Consider the following 22279-nt stretch of genomic DNA (forward strand, 5'->3'; position numbering starts at 1 on the left):
TCTTAAATGATACATTAGACCAAATGAACATAATTGACATTTACAGAGCCTTTCATTTCAAAAGAGCTGCTTATACAGTCTTCTCTGCTGCACATGGGACAATCTAAAGGATTGACCACATCCTAGGACACAGAGATAGCCTCAACAAATATAAGAGGGTTGAAATCATACCAACAATATTCTGTGATCATAATGCTTTGACACTGGAGATGAAGTATAAGAAGAAATCAGTAAGAACCACAAATACATGGAGATTAAACAACATGCTACTGAAGAACAACTGGGTCAAAAAAGAAATAAAAAGAAGGATCAAGAAATACATAGAAATGAATGATAATAATAGTACAACATAACAAAACTTTTATGACATGGCAAAAGTGGTCATAAGTGGAAAGTTCATATCAATACAGGCCTACCTCCAAAAATAAGAACATGACCAAATAAACAACAAAACACTTCATCTTAAAGAAAAAAAAACTAGAAAAGGAAGAAAAAATGAAGCCTAAAGTCAGTAGAAGGAAAGAAATCATCAAAACTAGAGCAGAAATAAATGAAATAGAAATCAAAACAACAACAACAAAAGCAATAGAAAAAAAATACGAGGAGCTGGTTCTTTGAGAAGGCTAAGAAAAATGACAAACCCCTGGCTAGACTCGCTAAAGAAAAAGGAGAAAGGACACAAATAAAATCAGGAACGAAAGAAGGGAAATTATGACAGACACCGCAGAAATACTAAGGATCATACAAGAATACAATGAAAAAGTATATAACACAAAACTTAATAACCTAGAAGAAATGGACCAGTACTTAGGAAAATACAACCTTCCTACACTAAATCAAGAAGAACATAAAAATCTAAATAGATCGATCAGCAGTATGGAAATTGAAAGAATCATCAAACACCTACCAAAATGTAAAAGTCAAGGACCAGATGGCTTCACCAGTGAACTCTATCAAAGATTCAAAGATTTAATACTTTTTCCTAAAACTCTTCAAAAAAATCTAAGAAAAGGCAATACTTTCCAACTCATTTTTTGAGGGGAATATTACCTTGATACCAAAACCTGATAAAGATAACACAAAAAAGAAAACTACAGACCAATATCTCTCATGAATACAGATATAAAAATCCTAAATAAGATACTAGCAAAACGAATATAGCAACATATTAAAAAAAATTATACACCACAATCAAGTGGGCTTCATCCCGGGGCACAGAGATGGTTCAACAGATGCAAATCAATACACGTCATACACCACATAAAAAACTTAAAAATAAGAATCATATGATCATATCAACAGATGCAGAAAAGCCTTCGACAAGATACAGTATCCATTTCTGATCAAAACTCAACAAAGTCAGTATAGAAGGAAAGTACCTTAACATAATAAAGGCCATCTATAACAAGTTCTGAGCCAACATTATACTGAATATTAAAAAACTAAAAACCTTTTCTCAGTTATTCAATATAACATTGGAGGTCCTAGCAAGTGCAATCAGGCAAGAGAAAGACATAAAAGGCTTCCAAATAGAAAACGAAGAAATAAAACTGCCACTATTTTTGAATGAGATGATTCTCTATATAGAAAACCCTGAAGACTCCACAAGAACACTACTAGAAATGATAAGCAAATACAGTAAAGTATCTGGATACAAAATCAACATTCAAAAACCCATAGCATTCCTATACTCTAATAATGTCGTGTCATAAAAAGAAGTGGAAAAGTAATTCCTTTTTCAATTGCAACAAAAAATAAAATAAAATATTTACTAATAAATCAAATGAAACATTTGAAAGACCTATATAATGAAAACTATAAAACTCTACTAAAAGAAATTGAAGAAGATACAAAAAATGGAAAGATTTTTCATGATCTTGAATTGGAAGAATTAACATAGTTAAAATGACCTTATTACCTAAAGCATTATACAGATTTAATGCAATCCCCATCAAAATCTCATCTGCATTTTTTAAAGAAATCAAACAAAAAATTATCAGATTTATATGGAAGCACAAAAGACCCCAAATTTCCAAAGCCATCCTGAGAAAAAAGAATGAGGCTGGAGGCATCATTCTACCCGACTTCAAATCATACTATAAAATGACAGTAATCAAAATGGCATGGTATTGGCAGCAAAACAGACACATGGACCTGTGGAATAGAATTGAGAGCCCAAAAATAAACCCATATATATGTCCAAATAATTTTTGACAAAAACTCCAAAAACATACATCAAAGAAAGGAAAGCCTCTTCAATAAGTGATGCTGGGAAAACTGGAAAGCCACCTGCAAAAGAATGAAAACAGACTATTGTCTGTCACCACACACTAAAATTAATTCAAAATGGATTCAGGACTTGAATATAATTACTGAAGCAATAAAATATATAGAAGAAAACATAGAAACTTAACTCAAGGACCTTGGACTTAAAGAGGATTTTATGAATTTGACCTCAAAGGCAAGAGAAATAAAAGCAAAAATAAATGAATCAGACTACATCAAACTAAAAAGCTTCGGCTCAACAAAATAAATCTTCAACAAGGTAAAGAAAGAACCAACCAACTGAAAAGGTATATTTGCAAGCATAAGGGCCTAATATCTGATAAGGGCCTAATATTCAAAATATACAAAGAACTCATATGACTCAATAACAACAAAAAGAACAAACTAGCCAATCAAAAACTGGGTAGAGGACCTAAAGAGACACTTCTCCTTAGAGGACATACAAATGGCTAACAAATATAAGAAAAGATGCTCAACGTTATTAGCTATTAGTGAAATGCAAATCCAAACCACAATGAGCTACCATCTCACACCTATAAGAATGGCTATAATCAACATAACAAGTAATAACAAATGTTGGAGAGGATGCAGAGAAATAGGAACCCTCATACGCTGCTGGTGCGGACTGCAAATTGGGACAGCCATTATGGAAAACAGTATGGACATTCTTTAAAAAACTAAGAATTGACCTACCTTATGATCCAGCAATCCCTCTACTGGGTATTTACCCCTAAGACTTGAAAACTTGTATCCCAAAAGATATTTGCACACTGATGTTCATAGCAGCATTACTCACAGTGGCCAGGAGATGGAAGCAACTGAAATGTCCTACTATAGATGATTGGATAAAGAAGCTGTGGTACATATATACAATGGAATGTTACTCAGCCATATGAAGAGATCAAATACTGCCATTTGCAACAACATAGATGGACCTTGAAATAATCATACTAAGTGAAATTAGCCAGACAGAAAAGGTTGAAAGTCACAAGGTATCACATATGTGGAATATAAACCTAAAAGCAATGAATGAACAGGACGAATGAACAGAGACTCATGGACATGGACAATGGACCAGTGGTTACCAGAAGGGAGAGGGGAGGAGATGGGGGGGAGAAATTTTTTAAAAATGTCAATAAACATTATGTATATATATATATATATAATGAAAAAAACCCTGACATTTCAAAAATAAATAAATAAATAAATAAAAAATAAAAAGGCACAAAATTGCAGAACAGATTAAAATAGGAGACACATCTCAGCTCCAAAGACAAATATAGACTCAAAGTGTAAGGGTGGAAAGTGGTATTTTAAGCAAGTGGTATTCGGAAAAAAGTGGGAGTAGCAGTAGTAATATCAGATGAAATAGACTTCAAAATAAAAAAGGTAAAGAAAGATACTGAGCGACAAATCATAATGATAAAGGGAATCATGCACCAAGAAGACATAATACTTATTAATATCTATGCTCTCAATCAGGGAGTCCTGAAATATGCAAAGCGATTACTAACAGAACTAAAGGGAGAAACAGACTAAAACATTATTGTAGTAAGGAACCTAAATACTCCACTATCGGATATAGACAGATCATCCAAACAGAAAATCAATAAGAAAATAACATCCATAATTGATATGTTAGACCAAATGGACATAATTGACATTTAGCGAGCCTCCATCACGAAACATCTGCTTATACATTCTTGTCTAGTGCACATGGAACATTCTAAAGGATTGACTGCATACTGGGACACAGAGATAGCTTCAACAAATATAAGAGGGTTGAAATTATACCAACAACATTCTCTGATCATAATGCTTTGAAAGTATAAATCAAATACAAAAATAAATCGGAAAAAAACACAAATACATGGAAATTATGACTGGGTAAGAGAAGAAATAAAAACGAGATCAATAGATACATAGAAACAAATGATAATGGTAGTACAACATATCAAACTTTAGGGACACAGCAAAAACGAACATAAGAGGAAAATTTATATCATCACACACCTATCCCCAAAAGCAAGAATGAGCCCATATAAACGACCTAACGCTTCATCTTAAAAAAATAAAAACTAGAAAAGGAATAACAAAAGAAGCCTAAAGTTAGCAGAAGGAAAGAAATCATCAGAATTAAAGCAGAAACAAATAAAATTGAAAACCAACATACAAAAAGAAAAAAATAGAAAAATTAAATGCAGCAAGGAGCTGGTTGGTTGAGAAGGTTAATAAAATTGACAAACCTTTGGCTAGATTCACTAAAGAAAAAAGAGAAAGGACACAAATAAACAAAATCAGGGATGGAAGAGGAGAAATTACAACTGACATGCCAGAAATACAAAGGATCATACAAGAATACTATGAAAAAGTATATAACACAAAATTTAATAACCTACAAGAAATGAACCAGTACTTAGAAAAATACAATCTTCCCAGACTCAATCAAGAACTGGAAAATCTAAATAGACCAATCAGCAGTATGGAAATTGAAACAATCATCAGAAACCTACGAAAAAGTAAAAGTCCAAGACCAGGTGGCTTTACCAGTGAATTCTACCAAACATTCAAAGAAGATTTAATACCTATTCTCCTCAAACTCGTCCAAAAAAATCTAAGAGAGGAGGCAATACTTATGAGCTCATTTTATGAGGCCAATATTACTCTAATACCAAAACCTGGTAAAGATAACACAAAAAAAGAAATCTTTAGGCTGATATCTCTCATGAACACAAATGCAAACATCCTAAATAAGATACTAGCAAACTGAATACAGGAACATATTACAAGGATTATCCATCACGATCAAGTGGGCTTCATCCCAAAGGCACAGTGATAGTTCAACATACGCAAATCAATTCATCTGATACACCACATAAACAAATTAAAAAATAAGAATCATATGATTATATCAATAGATATAGAAAAACCCTTCGACAAGATACAGCATCCATTTATGGTCAAAACACTTAACAAAATCAGTATAGAAAGAAAGTACCTTAACATAATAAAGAATATATATGACAAGCCCTCAGCCAACATTATACTGAATGTTGAAAAACTAAAAACTTTCCCTCTGATATCAGGAACAGGGCAAGGCTGTCCACTATTGCCACCGTTATTCAATATAACATTGGAGGTCGCAGAGAGTGCAATCAAGCAAGAGAAAGATATAAAAGGCATCAAATAGAAAACAAAGAAGTCAAGCTGTCATAATTTGCAGATGACACGAGTCCCTATATGCAAATGAGGAATCCAAATTGGCACAGTCTGATTGGTCTAAATAGCACTGTTCTGCTTCTCTGTTATGGAGCCTCTAATTGGTTAATATAGATGCAAATGAGGATATCATCATTCAGTTTCAATTAAAGAAGACACCTATGTAAATAATCAGTCCAATGGTTTAAAGTTGATTCTAGGAACTCCTTTATAAGAATTGACTGTGATGGCAGGATGCTTGGTAGTTTATTCTATGACTTTTCCCTGAAATTCAGTGTGCATGAGAGGCCTATGTCAGCAATGACTTCTAAACTCTAATTTGAATTTGTGCTCAGTTTCCCATGAGGAGTCCTTCTTGGCAAATATATTCCTTCTCAGGGTCCACTCCTATAAGGCAAAGAACCCTGAAGCCAGGTTTCAGGTCAGTTTTCTCAGGAGGGCTTTTTAAATTTTTGGCTTCATAAAGTCAGACTTAGATCCTTAAAAGTATCTAGTCATATCTGATTAAATGAGCATAATTCTCAAATATAACATCCCAGGCAAGTACTTAGTTGTATAAATAATGTTTCCAATTATGTCCTAGTAAAAGGAGATTCTTATTGAACCCATGCAAATAACTAAATTAATATGAAAATAAGACAAATATTTAATAAGAGTTTCTGAATTCTGAAGAGGTCAGATAAGAAGAATAAAATATTGCTTACAAATGTTTCATTTCAGTTTATAAAAGCAGTCTACTAAATTGTTATGAGTTATAGATAGCCAAAGGAAAAAGAGAAAAGACTATCTTATATATCCAAAATAAAACATTAAAGCATCAAGAATATTTTTTCACATCATTTACTTAATCATTTAACTAATTAATCACATCATTTAATTAACCCTTATAGTTAATTCTTTTTCCTCAGTATTTTGTGTTAGCAGAAGCCTGTATCCAAAAGTACTTGTCATAATCATTTTTCCTTGGGGCTCTCAGGCAGTCTCTTTTTGTTGAAGATGAAATACTCAGACCTGTAGCTGATTTCAGGTACTTTCAGGGAAGCATCAGAGTAAAGAAAACAGACAAAATTATCTATACATGACAAAAGACTTAAAATGGCTGTGGCTACTTTATTACAGATAACTTCAAAAGTAAAAGATCTTATTTGACTTTATTACAAGAATAATGCAACTGACAAGGGAATTTGTTTGTTTCTTTAATAGGCAAAACAAGATAGTTTCAGACAGAAAAGGTTTTAGACAAAATTATAACCACAGTGATTACTGTCCACAGTTTAATGTATCCACTGGTTCTATGTTTTTTCCCTATATATAATTCCTATGATAAAGTTTAACTTATAAATTAAGCACAATAAGAGATAAACAACAATAACGAATAATAAAATAGAACAATTATAAAAATATATTGAAATAAAAGTTATGTGAATGTGGTCATTCTCTTTTCTATCTAATAATATCTTATTATACAGTACTCACCAACAAAATAATAAACATAGTGATTAACCTTACTTTCAAAAAAGATAGTGAACATTTCATTTAATTTGTAAAAATAGATGAACGTAATTTTTTACTGAGTAAAGAATCTTGAAATATAATATACAATAATCCTGACATAGTACTCAATGAATAGTCCAAGCATTATAGTAAGGATATATCAAAAATATCAGTATCAAATAAAGTGATTCTGTATGGAATACATTGTAAACATCAGTTTATTAATAAAACTCCATAGTAAGTGATGTGAATTCCAATTTGAGAACTACTGACCAAGAATATGCTTGACTCAAGTTAAATAAACAAAGTTGTGACAAAGTTAACATTTTTTAGTAACCGAAATTGTGATGATAACACCCTGATGCTATCATCTAATATCAGGCCAAGCACAACCATGGCTCTGAGGAATAGAAACATATTATGGACAGCAAAGCCTTTGACAAATCTCTCGGAACCTCCCAACACCTTATGCAATTTCCAATATATTTATACTAATAACATTTTACCCATGTAAATTTAACTTCGAGGAAACAGCACCTTTTCTGTTTTGAAAACTCTCCCCATGCAAGTCATCAATAATAGCTTATCAAATAAACTTAATTCCTTCTATAACCTCTCTTTTTACAAAAAAAAAAAAAACTGTTCACCTTTCCAGGGAGCCTAAAATGGTGAAAACAGTTTTAAGATAACTCAGAAGTTTTATTTTATTTTATTTTACATCTAAGATTCAATTTTGTGAAGGGAAAATTAGAGGAGAGATATCTTTTTATTCTCTTCTTAGAAGGTCACAATCCTATCAGATTAGGGCCCCACACTTATGACCTCGTTTAACCTTAATTATATAATAAACATGCTATCTCTGGATATAGATACATTGGAGATTAGAGTTTCAACATGTGAATTTTGAGAGGATACAATTTAGTTCATAGCACACTCTCACACAGAGAGAATTTATAGCTTTAATTCTAAAATTTTAGCTATGGGTCAAGAGGAAACACAGAAGCATATAACACCCTAGTCCATATCAAAGAGCTGTTCTACTCTTAGTGCATAAAAATACTTAAGCAATGAGTTCAAAATAGACTCTCGTAAAATATTAACAAACCAGATTTTCGCACCTAACAGGCACAAGGTCTCTATACAGCTATCAATGAATTTACCAAATGATCAAACCATAAAACCAAATTCCCAAACAGGCTAATAAAATATAGTCTGTTGTCTTTCACCTAATAAAGAATAGATTTCTATAAACAATTCAAATACGTATGGAATAAAATAGTATTGCTATGAATTGCAAATGGAGACAAAATTGGTTTTTCCATGAGGGTGAAAGGAAGGAAGTTGATTTAACCTCTACAAAGAGGACAGAATTTACAATTTACAAGCAGTTACAAAATAGCTCAGAGAAAATGAACATGGCTAGGAGAAGGCAGGCCACAAGTATTCCACCAAAACAAATTTTTTTCTCTGAAAAATGATTTTTTCTACATGTAAAAATAATTGAGAACTGTTTTGTTTTAGAATGCATTCTGTTATTAATTTTGTTGGTAATATTGAAGATTACATTTCTAACATAGTTTTGTTCTAGATAATCTACTACCGAGTTCACAAACTCTCATAGATTATAGGGATAACAACCACCACCGTGACTACCACCATCAATGCTACAAACATCAGAATGAGTATTAGTACTTAAATAACATTTACTCTTTAACAAGCATGCCTCGAAGCACTTTACATAAATTAATTTATTTATTTGCCACAACAACTCTCTGAAGTAGACACTAATATTATCCCCATTCTACAGATGAAAAATCTAAGACACAGAAAATTGAGATAATATGTCTATAGTTGCAGAACTAGCAAGTGCCAGTAGGTAAGCCACTAAGATGTGAGTTAGTTATTTGGAGAATCTCACCTGGATTGTAATAAGTTGTTTCAAATGATCTACCAAATGCTGAAAACTGAACATTCATTGGTTTGTTGAATAATTATTGAGTGCTACTGTACCCCAGGTGCTATGCTAAGTGCTGCAAATGCATAATGATGGTGTTCAAGACACACTAACCCAAAATGTGGCACCTTGGTACATTGAATATTTTTACTTGAAGGAGTTTGAAAAATGGCACAAGCAGGAAAATTACTGTGATCTTCTCCTTCACTTGTCCTTTTTCCCTGAAACATGTTATAAAACCCTCCTGGCAATAGATGTCTTCCCTATATTTGGAAGAAAGGAATATCCTTATCTCTGAAGACAAAGGGACACCTAGAAGAATCTCAACAAACAGGCCTTGCTAACTCTCTCCCAGTTTACTACACTTATTATACTCCTTTTATTTCTATACAACTGCCTGCTTTCCTCAAACCTAGCATAAAATACAAGTCTAACCATTTCTTCAGGTGTTCATTTCTTTATGAAATCTCCCATGAAACATAAAATTTATATAAAATAAATTTACATGTTTTTGTACTGTTAATATGTCTTTGTCAGTTTAATTTTCAGACCCAGCGAGGGACCCTAAAAGGGTCAAGGAAAACTTTTTTCCTCTCCTACAATCTTTAAGTGAAGCAACATCCGTGGCTTTGAGTTCCCAGTCTAAGGAGGGAGACAGCCATGTACTCAGACAATTATAAAGCAATATGCAATAATAGGAACTAGTAATTTGCTGAAGCAGGAACACACATTTCAAAGAATAAATAAAATTAATTAATGAAATTAAATTGGTGAATAAAAGAAAGGTTGAAGATTTGGGCAGGGTTGAGTTTGAGGAGGGCCTTGAATACCATACAAAGAAACTTTATCTTTATCCTGAAGGCCTAGGAAAACAATCACAAGGTTTTAAGAAAAAAATACATTTTACAAAAATTACTCTTTGAGCAGTTTGGAAAAAGAGTTAAGCAGTAATCTTGGATTCAGAGAAACAGATGTATCAGTTGTTTGGAAGAAATCCTCAAAATTTAGTAGACTATTTACTTGCTCAAAATTCTTGTGCTTCGGCAATTTGGACTGTGTTCAACTAGGCCATTCTTCTGCAGATGTCTCCTGGGGTCTCATCTATACATCTGATCATTTGTACTTGCTGTTCCCTGGGCCTCTCTATCCCTGTGATTTTTCATCTTCAAGAAAGATAGTTTGAGCTTCTTTACATGATATCATAGGCAGAATAATGCCCCCAAAGATGCCCATGTCCCTATCCTCGGAACCTGTGATTACATCACCTTAGGTGGCAAAGGAGACATTGCAGATGTGATAATGATCTTGTGATGGGAAAATTATCCTGGATTACCCAGGTGATCTCGATCTAATCACAAGGGCTCTTATAAGAGGGATGTTGGAAGCTCAGAGTCAGAAAAAGATGACAGATACAGAAGAGAGAGAGTTGGAGGTAAATTTGAAGATATTGCACTGCTGGCTTCAAATCTGAAGGAAGGGACCAAGGGCCAAGGAATGCAGGTGGCCTATAGAAGCTAGAAAACACAAGGAAACAGATTCTCCCCGAGTCTCCAGACATTAACCAGATCTTCTGACACCTTGACTTTAATTCAGTGAGACGGATTTTGTACTTCTGACCTTCAGAACTATACAATACATTTGCATTATTTTAAGCCATTAAGTTTGTGGTAATTTATTAAAGCAGCAATAGGAAAACCAATATACATGACAATCTCAGAGCAACAAGAGATTAAATAAAAGCAGAGGTTATAAGGCCTCCTTTGCCTTACCCAGAAGTTGCACTTTGTCACTTTTTGCCCCCTTCTATTGGTCAGAGCAAATGAAAAACCCAGCCCAGTTTCAGGAGTGAAGAAATATAATTTTCATCTCGTGATTTGAAGAACTACAAAGAATGTATCGCCTTTTTAAATCCACCACAACTAATTGGGGGACAGAGTAATGCAGGGGTGGAAAGGAAAGAAAAGTTTCAAAAGATACTTAGTAGGTAAAACCATCAAACTTTAATATTTAATTGAATGTAGAAGTTGAGTGAGATGAAACATGTTTGGTCTTCACATGAAGTTAAGTAAGCATCGTCTACTTTTAGCAAAGGAAGAAAAATTATCACCTACTTTTAGCCCACAGAATTTAAATGATCTGTCTGATGTCCCATATATTGAACTAGAACGCAAGACTCCTGACTCTCTGATCTTTTCTCCTGACTGGACTATGTTGCTTATATGTCCTCATGTCCTGCCTTTACCTATTCCTTCCTAAAATCCTAAAGTAATGAAAATATGTTTTAATTTATTCTTTCATCTGGAATGGGTCCACATGTTCACTTTCACTCTTGAGATTTTGTATAGTTGGAAGAGCAACATCTACAAGTTCCAAGCAAGATAATGGGAAAATCAATGGAGAAGCTAATAATAAAAATGCAAATGCAAATAAAGCCATCTTTTATTAATTATACCTATAAGACAATGCGTATAAGATGCTGAGTTGACTAAGATTTCATTTGGGGGATGGTTGTGATTTATAAAAATTAGAAATGTTCTATATGAATTTTTCCCCTGGGAAAGAGGTCTGCCTTGCCTTTCTCTTTCTCCTTGGGAATCATTAGTGAGCTACAGAAGCAACTAACACCCAGTGTTGAGGAAGGTTAGTTTTACTTTTAAGAGTTATTATATCATATAGCTAGTTTCCTTGGCGACTGTGCATATCTCCCCACAGTATTTTGAAAATTGCAAAGGCAAATATGGTAAGTGGTAATGTTTTTGAAGTTGTCAAAAATTGTTTCTAAATGCTCTTACTTTGAATGTCCATATAAAAAGGTATATTTTAGCTTTTGGTCTCAATCACAGTAGAAAATTTCTCTAACATTATGTTATTAATCAATAGATAAGTGAAGTAGACAAGAAACAAAATAAAAATTATATTTTCAGTGAAAAACATGTCAGATACAAAGTAAACTTTCATGCTGAGAATGCCAGTGCCACCAAATACTGTGTAATGTATTATAGATGATCATATTATTTTCCACTAGACTTAGAGCTAAATGCTATTAGCCTAGGGACCTTTTCCTGTGGCAGGAAATCTAACTAATATAGGATAAGTGTTTAATAAATGCTAGATGCTATTATAATTGTTATTACATTAGAAGTTTATAGAAAACAATCTTTAAAAATAAATGCAGGTACTTCCTTGATAGATATTATCTGTATATAAAAAGTCATGGTGTTATTTAGACCTAAGATTACAAAGCAGGTAACTATAGTAGCAATATAAAAGCTACCTTTTTTGATCATTACTTTGTATCAAGGTGCACTGTGCTGGACATTTAAATGGACCATCTCATGTAGTCATCACAAAAGCATTATACGATCAATACTATTATCTTCACAATTTTGTAACTGAGGAAGTTGAAGTAGAAAGAATAAGTGACTTACTTGACCAAATACCCATAATTGCAAAGTGACAAAGCTAGAAATTGAATCTGTAATTCAAATACTTTTCTGCTTGACTCCAAAGCCATGTAATTAATCAACTGCTATTTTCCAGGCACTGCAATGTCTACATACAGTCTTCTCTAATGGTGTCCTTATAAGTCCAGGGAGAGAATTAGAGGACTGAGACAGGGATCCCTATTTAACTGCCACTTTTCTCCCAGTCCTATTATCTCACTAATTCATATATATCTTCACTCTGCTTTGGAAAATTCAACCACAATCTGTTAATACTTATTATGTATTCAGGATCATGGAAAGAGAAGCATAATGTATGATTCCTTTCCTCAAGTAGTTCATAATCTAGAGAGATAAGACAAACAAATGAAATAGCTACAGAATCATAGATTATTAAATAAAAGCAAGCATTTAAATTGATTTTTTAATCAAAGGCATATGAGGCTTCAGCTGTGTAAGTCAATAAAGAAGAAGGGATAGGCCAGCCAAAAACTAAAGTTAGTGGGACTGACACAGCTGCAGGGCTTGATTTTAGATTACTTACCATCTCAGTATGTCATATCTAAAGAGATATATTATCTAAAAGGTGGTGCTCAATCTGAACTATAATTAGTAAATAACCAAGGAACCCCAATCTGGTGTTTAGGACTAGTAATACTTCAAAGCAGAGGAAGTGCTAACAATGCTGTTCTTGATGATTAGTAAATATGGAACACTACATTGTGCCTCCATCAAGTAAGAGTTGGAGGACTGGCAAAAATTAGGCCAAGGATCGTTGTTCTGGCCAAATGGACTAGAGTTCAAGGACAGTCTTTATTCTCATCAGAGAATTTGTAAGAACTAGCTAAACATGACAGAGATAAGGAGAAGGCCATGACTTGGAGCATATGCGAATACCTAGGGCTCACCATATACTAGGCCTATAATCCAGTTTCCACTTATAGGACCAGAAAAAAACCTAGCAACCTAAGGACAGGAGTTCCTTGGCTCCAGATGTAGCCAAGACAGTATTTATCTTGGGTGGCCTGAGGCAACATAGCTAAAAAGAGGACCAAAATTTCAGTCAAGGAAGGAGGGAAGACAAGAACCTAAGTAATAATACAGTGTCAAATGCAAACCTAAAAGTTGAAAAAGGACCATTAATTGAAGAATGAACAGTATTTGGTTATAGGAATCAACAGTTGATTAGGAGGTAGTGCTCAGAATATGTAGAGACAAGCTGTTCTGGGCAGCAGTTGTGTACGCTGAGAGATTGATTGAGCCTTATGTTTATATGGTGTCAGCTGAATGGCTGGGAGTTATAGTGGACATAGTGGCTTAAATATCAAGAAAGAAAGATGAATTTGAAATCCCACCATGTGTATGGGATGGATGGACAGTCCTAACCTACTCTCCTCCCAGGTCAAAATTGGCTTAGAAACTGCAAGGGCTCATGAAACTACACACACACACACAACACCTGAAGGCTGAATCAATGTTATGTCTTATTCATATATATGCCACTGATGTTTTTTAACTTGTGTAGATGCTGTTGTGGTGACTATACCACCAGTTTATTTTAAAGTATTTGTGAATTGGTAGATAATTTCTGTCATATTTTTTTCCTAAAAAATACATACTAAAAATAACAGTGGCAATCCAGAGAGAGCTAGGTTCTGAAGGCCCTTTTTTACAGAATCACTGCATGAATGAGATGGTTATACAAGCCAAAAGTTTTCCATCCCACTACCAGAGATTCAGGTCAGTCAATCAGGATGTGGTTCCTACCAGGTATGTTCAAGTGAAAAAAGTATGTACGACATGAAGTGACTCCTGAAGACCTGAGTGTGGCTTCTTCCATAACTTGTTACTTTCTATAAATGCCACTAGGCTACATTTTTTGTGAGGCAATTATCATCGTTATCATTATTATCAATATTTTTATTACCCTCTGTATTTTAAAATACTTTCATATCCACAGATGTTTGTTTGCTGTGAAGCTAATAAAGCATAAACCTTACAGGCCCCCTCCAAACCTTTGAGAATAGCCTTAGCAGTGCTTTTGTCTGATATTATTTTTGTAAACTTTGCAACATACATTTTAACTGAATTCAGTTAAGACATTTTCCATCTTGTCTGGTAGCATTGGAGTAACCATAGGCATTTCAGGGATCTAGCTGAGGAGACTCAGTTGAACTAATGAAACATTTATTTTGGGTTTAGTAGAACATGAGATTATAGCCATATCTGCATATATAGTTCAATTATGCTAGCCATCCCAGTATTGAATGGCTTCCAAGAAATTATCCTACCACTCCATGCTGACTCACTCAGTGACCTGAAGCTGTAGAACCAGAAGTCGCATTACTGTAATAACATGTGCTAAAGTGTTTGGCAACAGAAGTATAAATGAATGTAAGAAAAATAAGCTTTGAAATACATAGAGCTAGAATTAGTCTATGCAAAATAATTCTGCATCTAAAAGAAAATAGATTAAAAAATTTGGTAGATGCTTTCCCTAAATTTGATGGCAATTCTTAAACTTTACATGACATTAATCATAGCAAGTTCTAAAGCTGAAGAAAACTTTGAAATTTATCAATAAAAAAAAATTCATTCAAGCGTGCTAGAGGAAAGATTGAATGATATGTCCATTCTGTTTATAGAAAATTTTATAAAATTGTTGTTGTGTGAAGAAGAAAACAAAGTGTATGCAGTAAAAAATTTTTAATGAATAAATGTATTATAGATGTGCCAGGCAGACAATTCATGAAACTATGTTGTTTTTCCCCCTGCATTCTATGATGTTTGTGGCTTTTATCAGCTTTTAAAAATATGTACTATAAAGTAGTTTATTTTCTCATTCTAAAAATATATTTGCTTTCATATCTAATTCTATACCTGTAATTTCATATTATTTTTCTTAAAGGTGCTCCTTGAACTATATAAACTTTAATCCCTGTACATACATTCTCTCATCTAACATGCACAGTATTTTTAGATATATGTATTTTACAGACTAGAGAGATAGACCTCACATCCTTAGTCTTTCAGGAAATACTTATTGAGGACCCACTATGTGTCAATTATTCAACTAGACTCTGGGAATACAGTGATGAACATCACAGAAAAAAATCTCTGCCCTCATAGATTATACATTCTACTCAAATTAAAACGGATCACAGAAATAACTTGTTATTTATGCTGTGTCATGTCATAGAATTGAAAATGAGTAAATAATCTTGGCCCTGAACCTAGATGTTCTTCCTGAGTTTTTTTTTTCATTGATTAGCCTAACATACCATGGCTTTTGCTTCATCTTCCACTTTTCTCTGTGGAATAGAGTTTAGAATTGACACCCTCTAGTCTTGGACAAATCTCTGATTTCCCTGTGACCTTCTCAAGGATACTAGTAGGAAGTGAGATGCATTTCTTAGAAAGGCTTACTTATTTTTAATGTGGCTTTATTTTATCTCTTTTAGATGAAACACACCCTGAACATAAACTTCTGAGTCCTTTTTGTCCTTTTTTCTACATCACTCTTAAGATTTTTTGAGTTTCCATGTTGCATGCAGCTTGTGTTGCAGAGAACAAATATTAGCCATCAATTTTTATTTACTAGGTAAAAGGAAATAGGAGGTTACTCCTTTCAAATGTCTTCCAGCAGCCACTGAACTTCTCTCAGTAGTCTCTCTCTCTCTGTCTCTGTCTCTGTCTTTCTCTCTGGCAACTTCTCCAACTTTCCATTCATTGTGGAAGTGGTTGGCGTTAATAAGAAAAGGTAAATTCTGTCAAGGTTATGGAATATAGTAAAAAGAGAAATATAAATTGGAGTGGCTAAAATATTCAGTAAGAGTCACTTTTTCTGTACTACCTTTGGCTGCATCAGTGCACTCAGAGAAAAGTGAGTTCTGAAGTCAATTTCCTGGACAAATTTGTCAGGGAGCTAAAAATGAAACTGAGGCAAGAGTGAGCTATTTTAGGTTTGAATTATTGAGATAATTGAGTCATGTAGCCACTTTATTTTCCATGTTTAGACAAACTTATACATCATCTGACTTTCTTCAAAGATGCACGTTGTAAAAAGAAGTTCTTTAAATGACTCACCTACTCTTCCAGACTCAAGTCCTATAATTTGATTTCATTCCAACATAGCTGCCTATCATTCTCCCAGGCACTCGAGGTTGTAATTCTTGAAAAGTGCTTAAATCTCAGTGGGGCTTTATGAAGACATTTTGTTAATGTGCTTTGGTAACAAAACATCACAGATTTTGAAACCAAAGCCCATCTTTATGCTTTTTTTTTTTCATTTTAAACATGCCATTAAGAAAGATGATATATTGAAGAGATCAAAGTTACTGCTTTGGTATACCTTTGATTTGTGATTGGTTTAGAACTTGGTTATTAGAGTCTATTTAATTATGTCATTCATTAGTTTATCCTTCTTTCATAGAGAAAGAATAAAACAAGTTCTCTTCATGATCATCTTGATTGAATTTACAGATGAAAGGCCAGGTTTTTTAATCTCTCATACTATTGATAAAATTTGAAATTTTTATTATCTTATTGTATTTTTTAATCCTCCCCTCCCTTCTCAACTGTTCCCCAGTTGTGCCCAATGTTTACCACACTTACCAGATTCCCTCTTCCTCTGAACCACATCAGTATTTCCTCCTGGACCAGATTCCTGCCTCTCGTTGGGCTTTACTGTCAGGTACCCCAATGAATATCTATTTTAAAAAGGAATTGAGGTTTGAATTGAGAATAACTTTATCTGTTGTCCCTCTTTTTTTCCCCAGGATTTTTTTTTGGATTTTAATAAGAGATAACTGAAAGTTAAAGACGTGATAGATGGAATGATAGATAGATTTCATGTATTATGCAGGCCAATTAAGTTTGCAGGAAGGATGAAGGATATGGAGAAGCAGGAGAAAAATTTGAACCTTTATATCATAAAACACATAGTGGTCTATTATGTACATATATATGCCTAGCCCTTGAGATAACTTATAGGATGATTCTTAGTCACTCATTTAGACATTGACATCTGTTTAAGCAATCAGTATTATAATAAAAGCTACTGTTCTTTAAACAACCACTCACAGAAAGTATTTAATCTTCACTATGTTGCCACATTGAATTCTTGCAATTCCTCTTACCAACAATTCAGTTGCTTGCTTTAAAATGTGTATACCATTCCAGTCTAGTTATATTTGTATCAAGCTGATTACTTTAGTGCAGCTGCTGGTTGATTTCCCAAGTCATGAAAGGAGAGGCTATATACCTACCTAACTACTAAGTATAGCAACTGTTATTTTTTGTGCTCTCCTGCATTAAATAGTGACTATCCATGCTATTATCAATTCATTTACTCATTTTAAGAGCATCCATGTAGATTTGAAATGAAAAACTACATCCTTAATTTTTGAATTGTGTCTGTATATTGGCGTTGTTGTTGATGAGCATTTGCTTTTTGTTTTGTTTTGTGTTTTCTTATTTGCATCATTTTGTTCTTAGATTGCAAGAGTGACCTCTAGTGAGAGACAGCTGTATAGTTATAATCTCAATCTCCAAGGCCTCTTATTCAGTCTTCGTTTCCAAGGTCTTGGTGTTATAAAAAATATAGCAAGCAAGACTTCCACAAATATGATAAATTATTATCCAAAAATAAAAATCCTAAGTCAAGATTCTTGTTATTAGTTGTCATATATTAATTCCCAAACTTTGGCTACCAAAGGACACCTGCATTCTGGGGATTCTAAAATGGCAAGTATACCACTTCCAAAACTTCCCTTGCAAGGAACTGGAAGTAAATTATGAAACTCTTTATGAGTTAGATGTATTTGAATCCAGAAAAATTGTTTTACAGGTCTTTTGTTGCCCCTGGCAATCCTGTTGTAAATAATTGGCTGGTGCACTCACCTGTTCTCTTTCTACTCCAGACAAAGGAAGTATTTTCCTTAACACCACAAAAGATAGATACGAAACCTAAAAAACACCTTGTACTCCTCACAGGCAAAATTAAAGTAGACTTAAGCATATGCTCTGCCCTTAAAAAACGTCAGCCAGAAAATTTTCAGTATGTTCAATGGAATTTCTTATTCCCTACACAAGGTTAAATGGAAACATTACCTGACTTTCTAAGACTAGCTCCCCTTGCAATAAAAATAGTAATCTCTTACATTGACATAGTGCCTTAAAACTTACAAAACACTTTTATTCATATAACTTTATTCCCTTTTCTTACCATATTTAGGAAGTAGGCATAATTTATTCTATTTCAGTGATGAAAAAATATGAGGACTGGTGAGATTAAGAAGCTTGTCCGAGGTCATGCACACTTAAGAAATGATGGAATTATAAGTTTTTGGACTCCAAACATGGTGTACTTTTTCTCACAGTTGCTTCATAGTCTAACAATGAGACTTTCTCCTCCCCCAATGTATATTTTTTCAAATAGCTTAAATACAAATTTTTGTAAGGCCCGAGATTATAAAATGATGATCTGGTTGTAAGGATCAGAGAAGATCTTTATGGGGGAAGTCACATGTATTTTTATCTTTAACAAACATGAAGAATGTGAGAAGAAGAAGAAAACTATTCCAAGTTAAGAAAAATCAAGGCAATGAGAAAGTATAGAACATATAAAATAAATAGGAAGCAGTCTAAATTTTCTAAGTGTCAGAAAGTAGTCAAAAATAATATCGAAAAGGGAAGTTCAGACCAGAATATGAAAGTCCTTTAATTCTACAACGAGGTTTCTCAACCTCAATACTATTGACATTTGGGGACACATAATTTTTTTTTGTTGTGGGGGGCTCTCCTGTGCATTGAAGGATGTTTAGTAACACCCATGCCTCTATCCACTAGATGGCAATAACAGTCTCCCCCCAAGTTGTGACAAAGAAAAATGTCTCCAGATATTGCTAAATGCCCCCTTCTAGGATAAAATTGCTCCTTATCAAGAACAACTCAGATTGATAAGTTATGAAAGTCATTTCAGATTTTGAAGCTGACAAGTGTCACAAATGAAACTATGCTTAAAGAAGACAAACATGGCAAAATTCTACAAGACAAATTGGAAAGAGGAAGAGATTGAAGACAAAATGGCCTATCCAGAGGATATGGCAATGGTCTCAGTATAAGGGCCAGAGAAAGCTGCTGTATTGGTGAGAGCATGAAACATAGAGGCAGGGCCCATGAATTGCATTGCAAGCTCTGCCAACAGCTAATATATATTCTTGGGCAAGTAATTTAAAACTTTGTGCCCTCTATTTCTCAGCATGAGAGAGTGAGACATGATGATCTCAAAGTTCCCTTCTAGCTCCATATATTATGAGTCTGTTAGAAACAGATATACAATGTGTCATTAACTTTAACTGCATCTACTCTCCTTCATATGTTTCAAAAGAACCTTGGTGGGTATCAAATGTGTGTCTGACTTCTCTGTGTAAAGATAAATACTATGCTCTCACTTCTCAGATTAAGTTGGGTAAAAAGGCAAGTCAAAAATAGTGAAAATGTGGATTATGAAATGCATTTTAAGACAGGTAAATGTATTATTTTCAAGTACATGAAGTACTTAGAGCATAGATATTGAAATCTTGCCTAAGAGAGGTACTTTGGGAGCTATTTTAATTAATTAAATTAGCATTTACTGAAAGCATACTAAGTACACGCATTATGAGAAGCTTCACAGGGATTACATAAATAGATTAGCTATGGGGCCTTCTAAGAAGCTTATAGTATGTTAAGGGAGGTCAGTAATATATACAACTGTAATACAGAGTAGAGTGTAATACATTTAGACAAAATATATGTGCAAGACTGACATATATCAACAGGCTTATTTTCAAATTGTTTAATAGTATAGAATGCAACTTAATTCCAGATTTTAAAATAATCAACTCAGTCTACAGCCATACCACCCTGAACAAGCCCGATCCCTTCTGATCTCGGATGCTAAGCAGGGTTGGCCTGGTTAGTACTTGGATGGAAGACCACCTAGGAAGACCAGGAGCTATCGGTGTAAAAAATAAAAAATATGGTGTTGTAAGTTGACAAGGTCCTTGCAATTTGTGAGGTCAATCAAGGGTTGCCTCATCTAAAAATAAACAAACAAATCAACATTTAAAAGTCAAACTACTTTTTCAATTTATTATAAAAATATTTGAATAAGAAAAAATACATGGCAAACAATTATCAAAGCAATACTAAGAAAAAAGAGAATGGAGGTATCACTCTGTCTGACTTCACATTATACTACAAAGCAACAATCAAAATGTTGCAGAAAAACAAACACACAGATGAGTGGAACAGATTCGAACCCCTGTATATATGGACAAATAATTTTTAACAAAAGAACCGAAAACTTACAATGCATAAAGGAAAGCTTCTTCAATAAATGGTGCTGGGAAAACTGGAAAGCCACATGCAAAAAAATGAAACTAAACCATTGTTTATCACCACACACGAAAATTAACTCAAAATGCATCAAGGTCTTGAATATAAGACTTGAAATAATAAATCGCATAGAAGGAAACATAGGAACTAAACTCATGGAACTTGTACTTAGAGAAGATGTTATGAATTTGACCTCAAAGGCAAGGGAAGTAAAAGCAAAAATAAATGAATAGGACTATATCAAACTAAAAATCTTCTGTACAGCAAAAGAAACCATCAACAAGGCAAAAAAGGCAAATATCCAAACAGGAGAACATGTTTGCAGACAATGCCCCTGATATATCCAAAATATATAAAGAACTCATACAACTCAGAAACAAAACAAACAAACAAAAACAATCTAATTTAAAAAATGGGTAGACTACCTGAACAAACAGTTCTCCTACAAAGAAATACCAATGACCAACAGGCACATGAAAAGATGTTCAGCTTCATTAGATATTAGAGAAATGCAAGTCAAAACCACAATAAGATACCGTCTCACACTTTTTATAATGGTTTTAATCAACAGGATAAGTAATAACGAATGTTGGAGAAGATGTGAAGAAATAGGAACCCTCATATACTGCTGCTGTGGACTGCAAATTGGCACAGCCACTATGGAAAACGGTATGGAGGTTTCTAAAAAAAAACTAAGAATTGATCTACCATATGATTCAGCAATCCCTCTATGGGTATTTACACAAAGACTTGAAAACTCATATCCAAAAAGATATTTGCACACCGATGTTCATAGCAGCATTACTCATGGTGGCCAGGACATAGAAGCAACCGAAGTGTCCTACAAAAGATGACTGGCTAAAGAAGTGGTGGTACATATATGCAATGAAATATATACAATGGAAATTTACTCAGCCATAAGAAGAGATCAAATACTGTCATTTGCAACAATATGGATGGACTTCGAGATAATCATGCTAAGCTAAATAAGCCAGACAGGATAAGTTGAAAACCACATGATATCACTCATATGTGGGATATAAACCTAAAAGCAACAAATGAGCATGACATATAAACAGAGACTCATGGACAGGGACAGTGGATTAGTGGTTACCAGAGGGATAGGGGCAGAGAAGTAGGTAGGTGTCAAAGGCGTCAAATATTTGGTGACAGAAGGAAATCTAACTATGGGTATACACACACAATGCAATATATGTATGACATACTGTTGAATTGTACACTTGAAACTTATTGGATTTTGTTGATTACCCCAATCATTTTAATTAAAAAGGATATCTGAGTAATATATAACTTAATTATAATTGTTTCACATATAAGCTGACCTCATTTTTCAGTAGAGCCTTAACAAGTAGACAAGAATGTTTGGCAACTAATGAATCGTTTATATGTAAACAGTTGTTTTAAATAACTTGAAATTACTCTCTTTTAAAAAATTTTTAATATATTAAATGTTCTTAAAATCTGATTTATACTATTTTGT

General features: G+C 33.7%; 1 protein-coding gene and 1 pseudogene across 6 annotated transcripts in view; both read left to right on the forward strand.

The window, feature by feature from the left end:
* IL1RAPL2 (interleukin 1 receptor accessory protein like 2) overlaps positions 1–22279 on the forward strand; it is a 1139149-nt gene that overhangs the window by 1032153 nt on the left and 84717 nt on the right. The gene's annotated exons all lie outside the window — the stretch shown is intronic.
* LOC118608468 lies at positions 20287–20404 on the forward strand (annotated as a pseudogene).

Source organism: Rousettus aegyptiacus, unplaced genomic scaffold (genome assembly GCF_014176215.1).
Source record: "Rousettus aegyptiacus isolate mRouAeg1 unplaced genomic scaffold, mRouAeg1.p scaffold_m13_p_9, whole genome shotgun sequence".
NCBI classification, from domain to species: domain Eukaryota; kingdom Metazoa; phylum Chordata; class Mammalia; order Chiroptera; family Pteropodidae; genus Rousettus; species Rousettus aegyptiacus.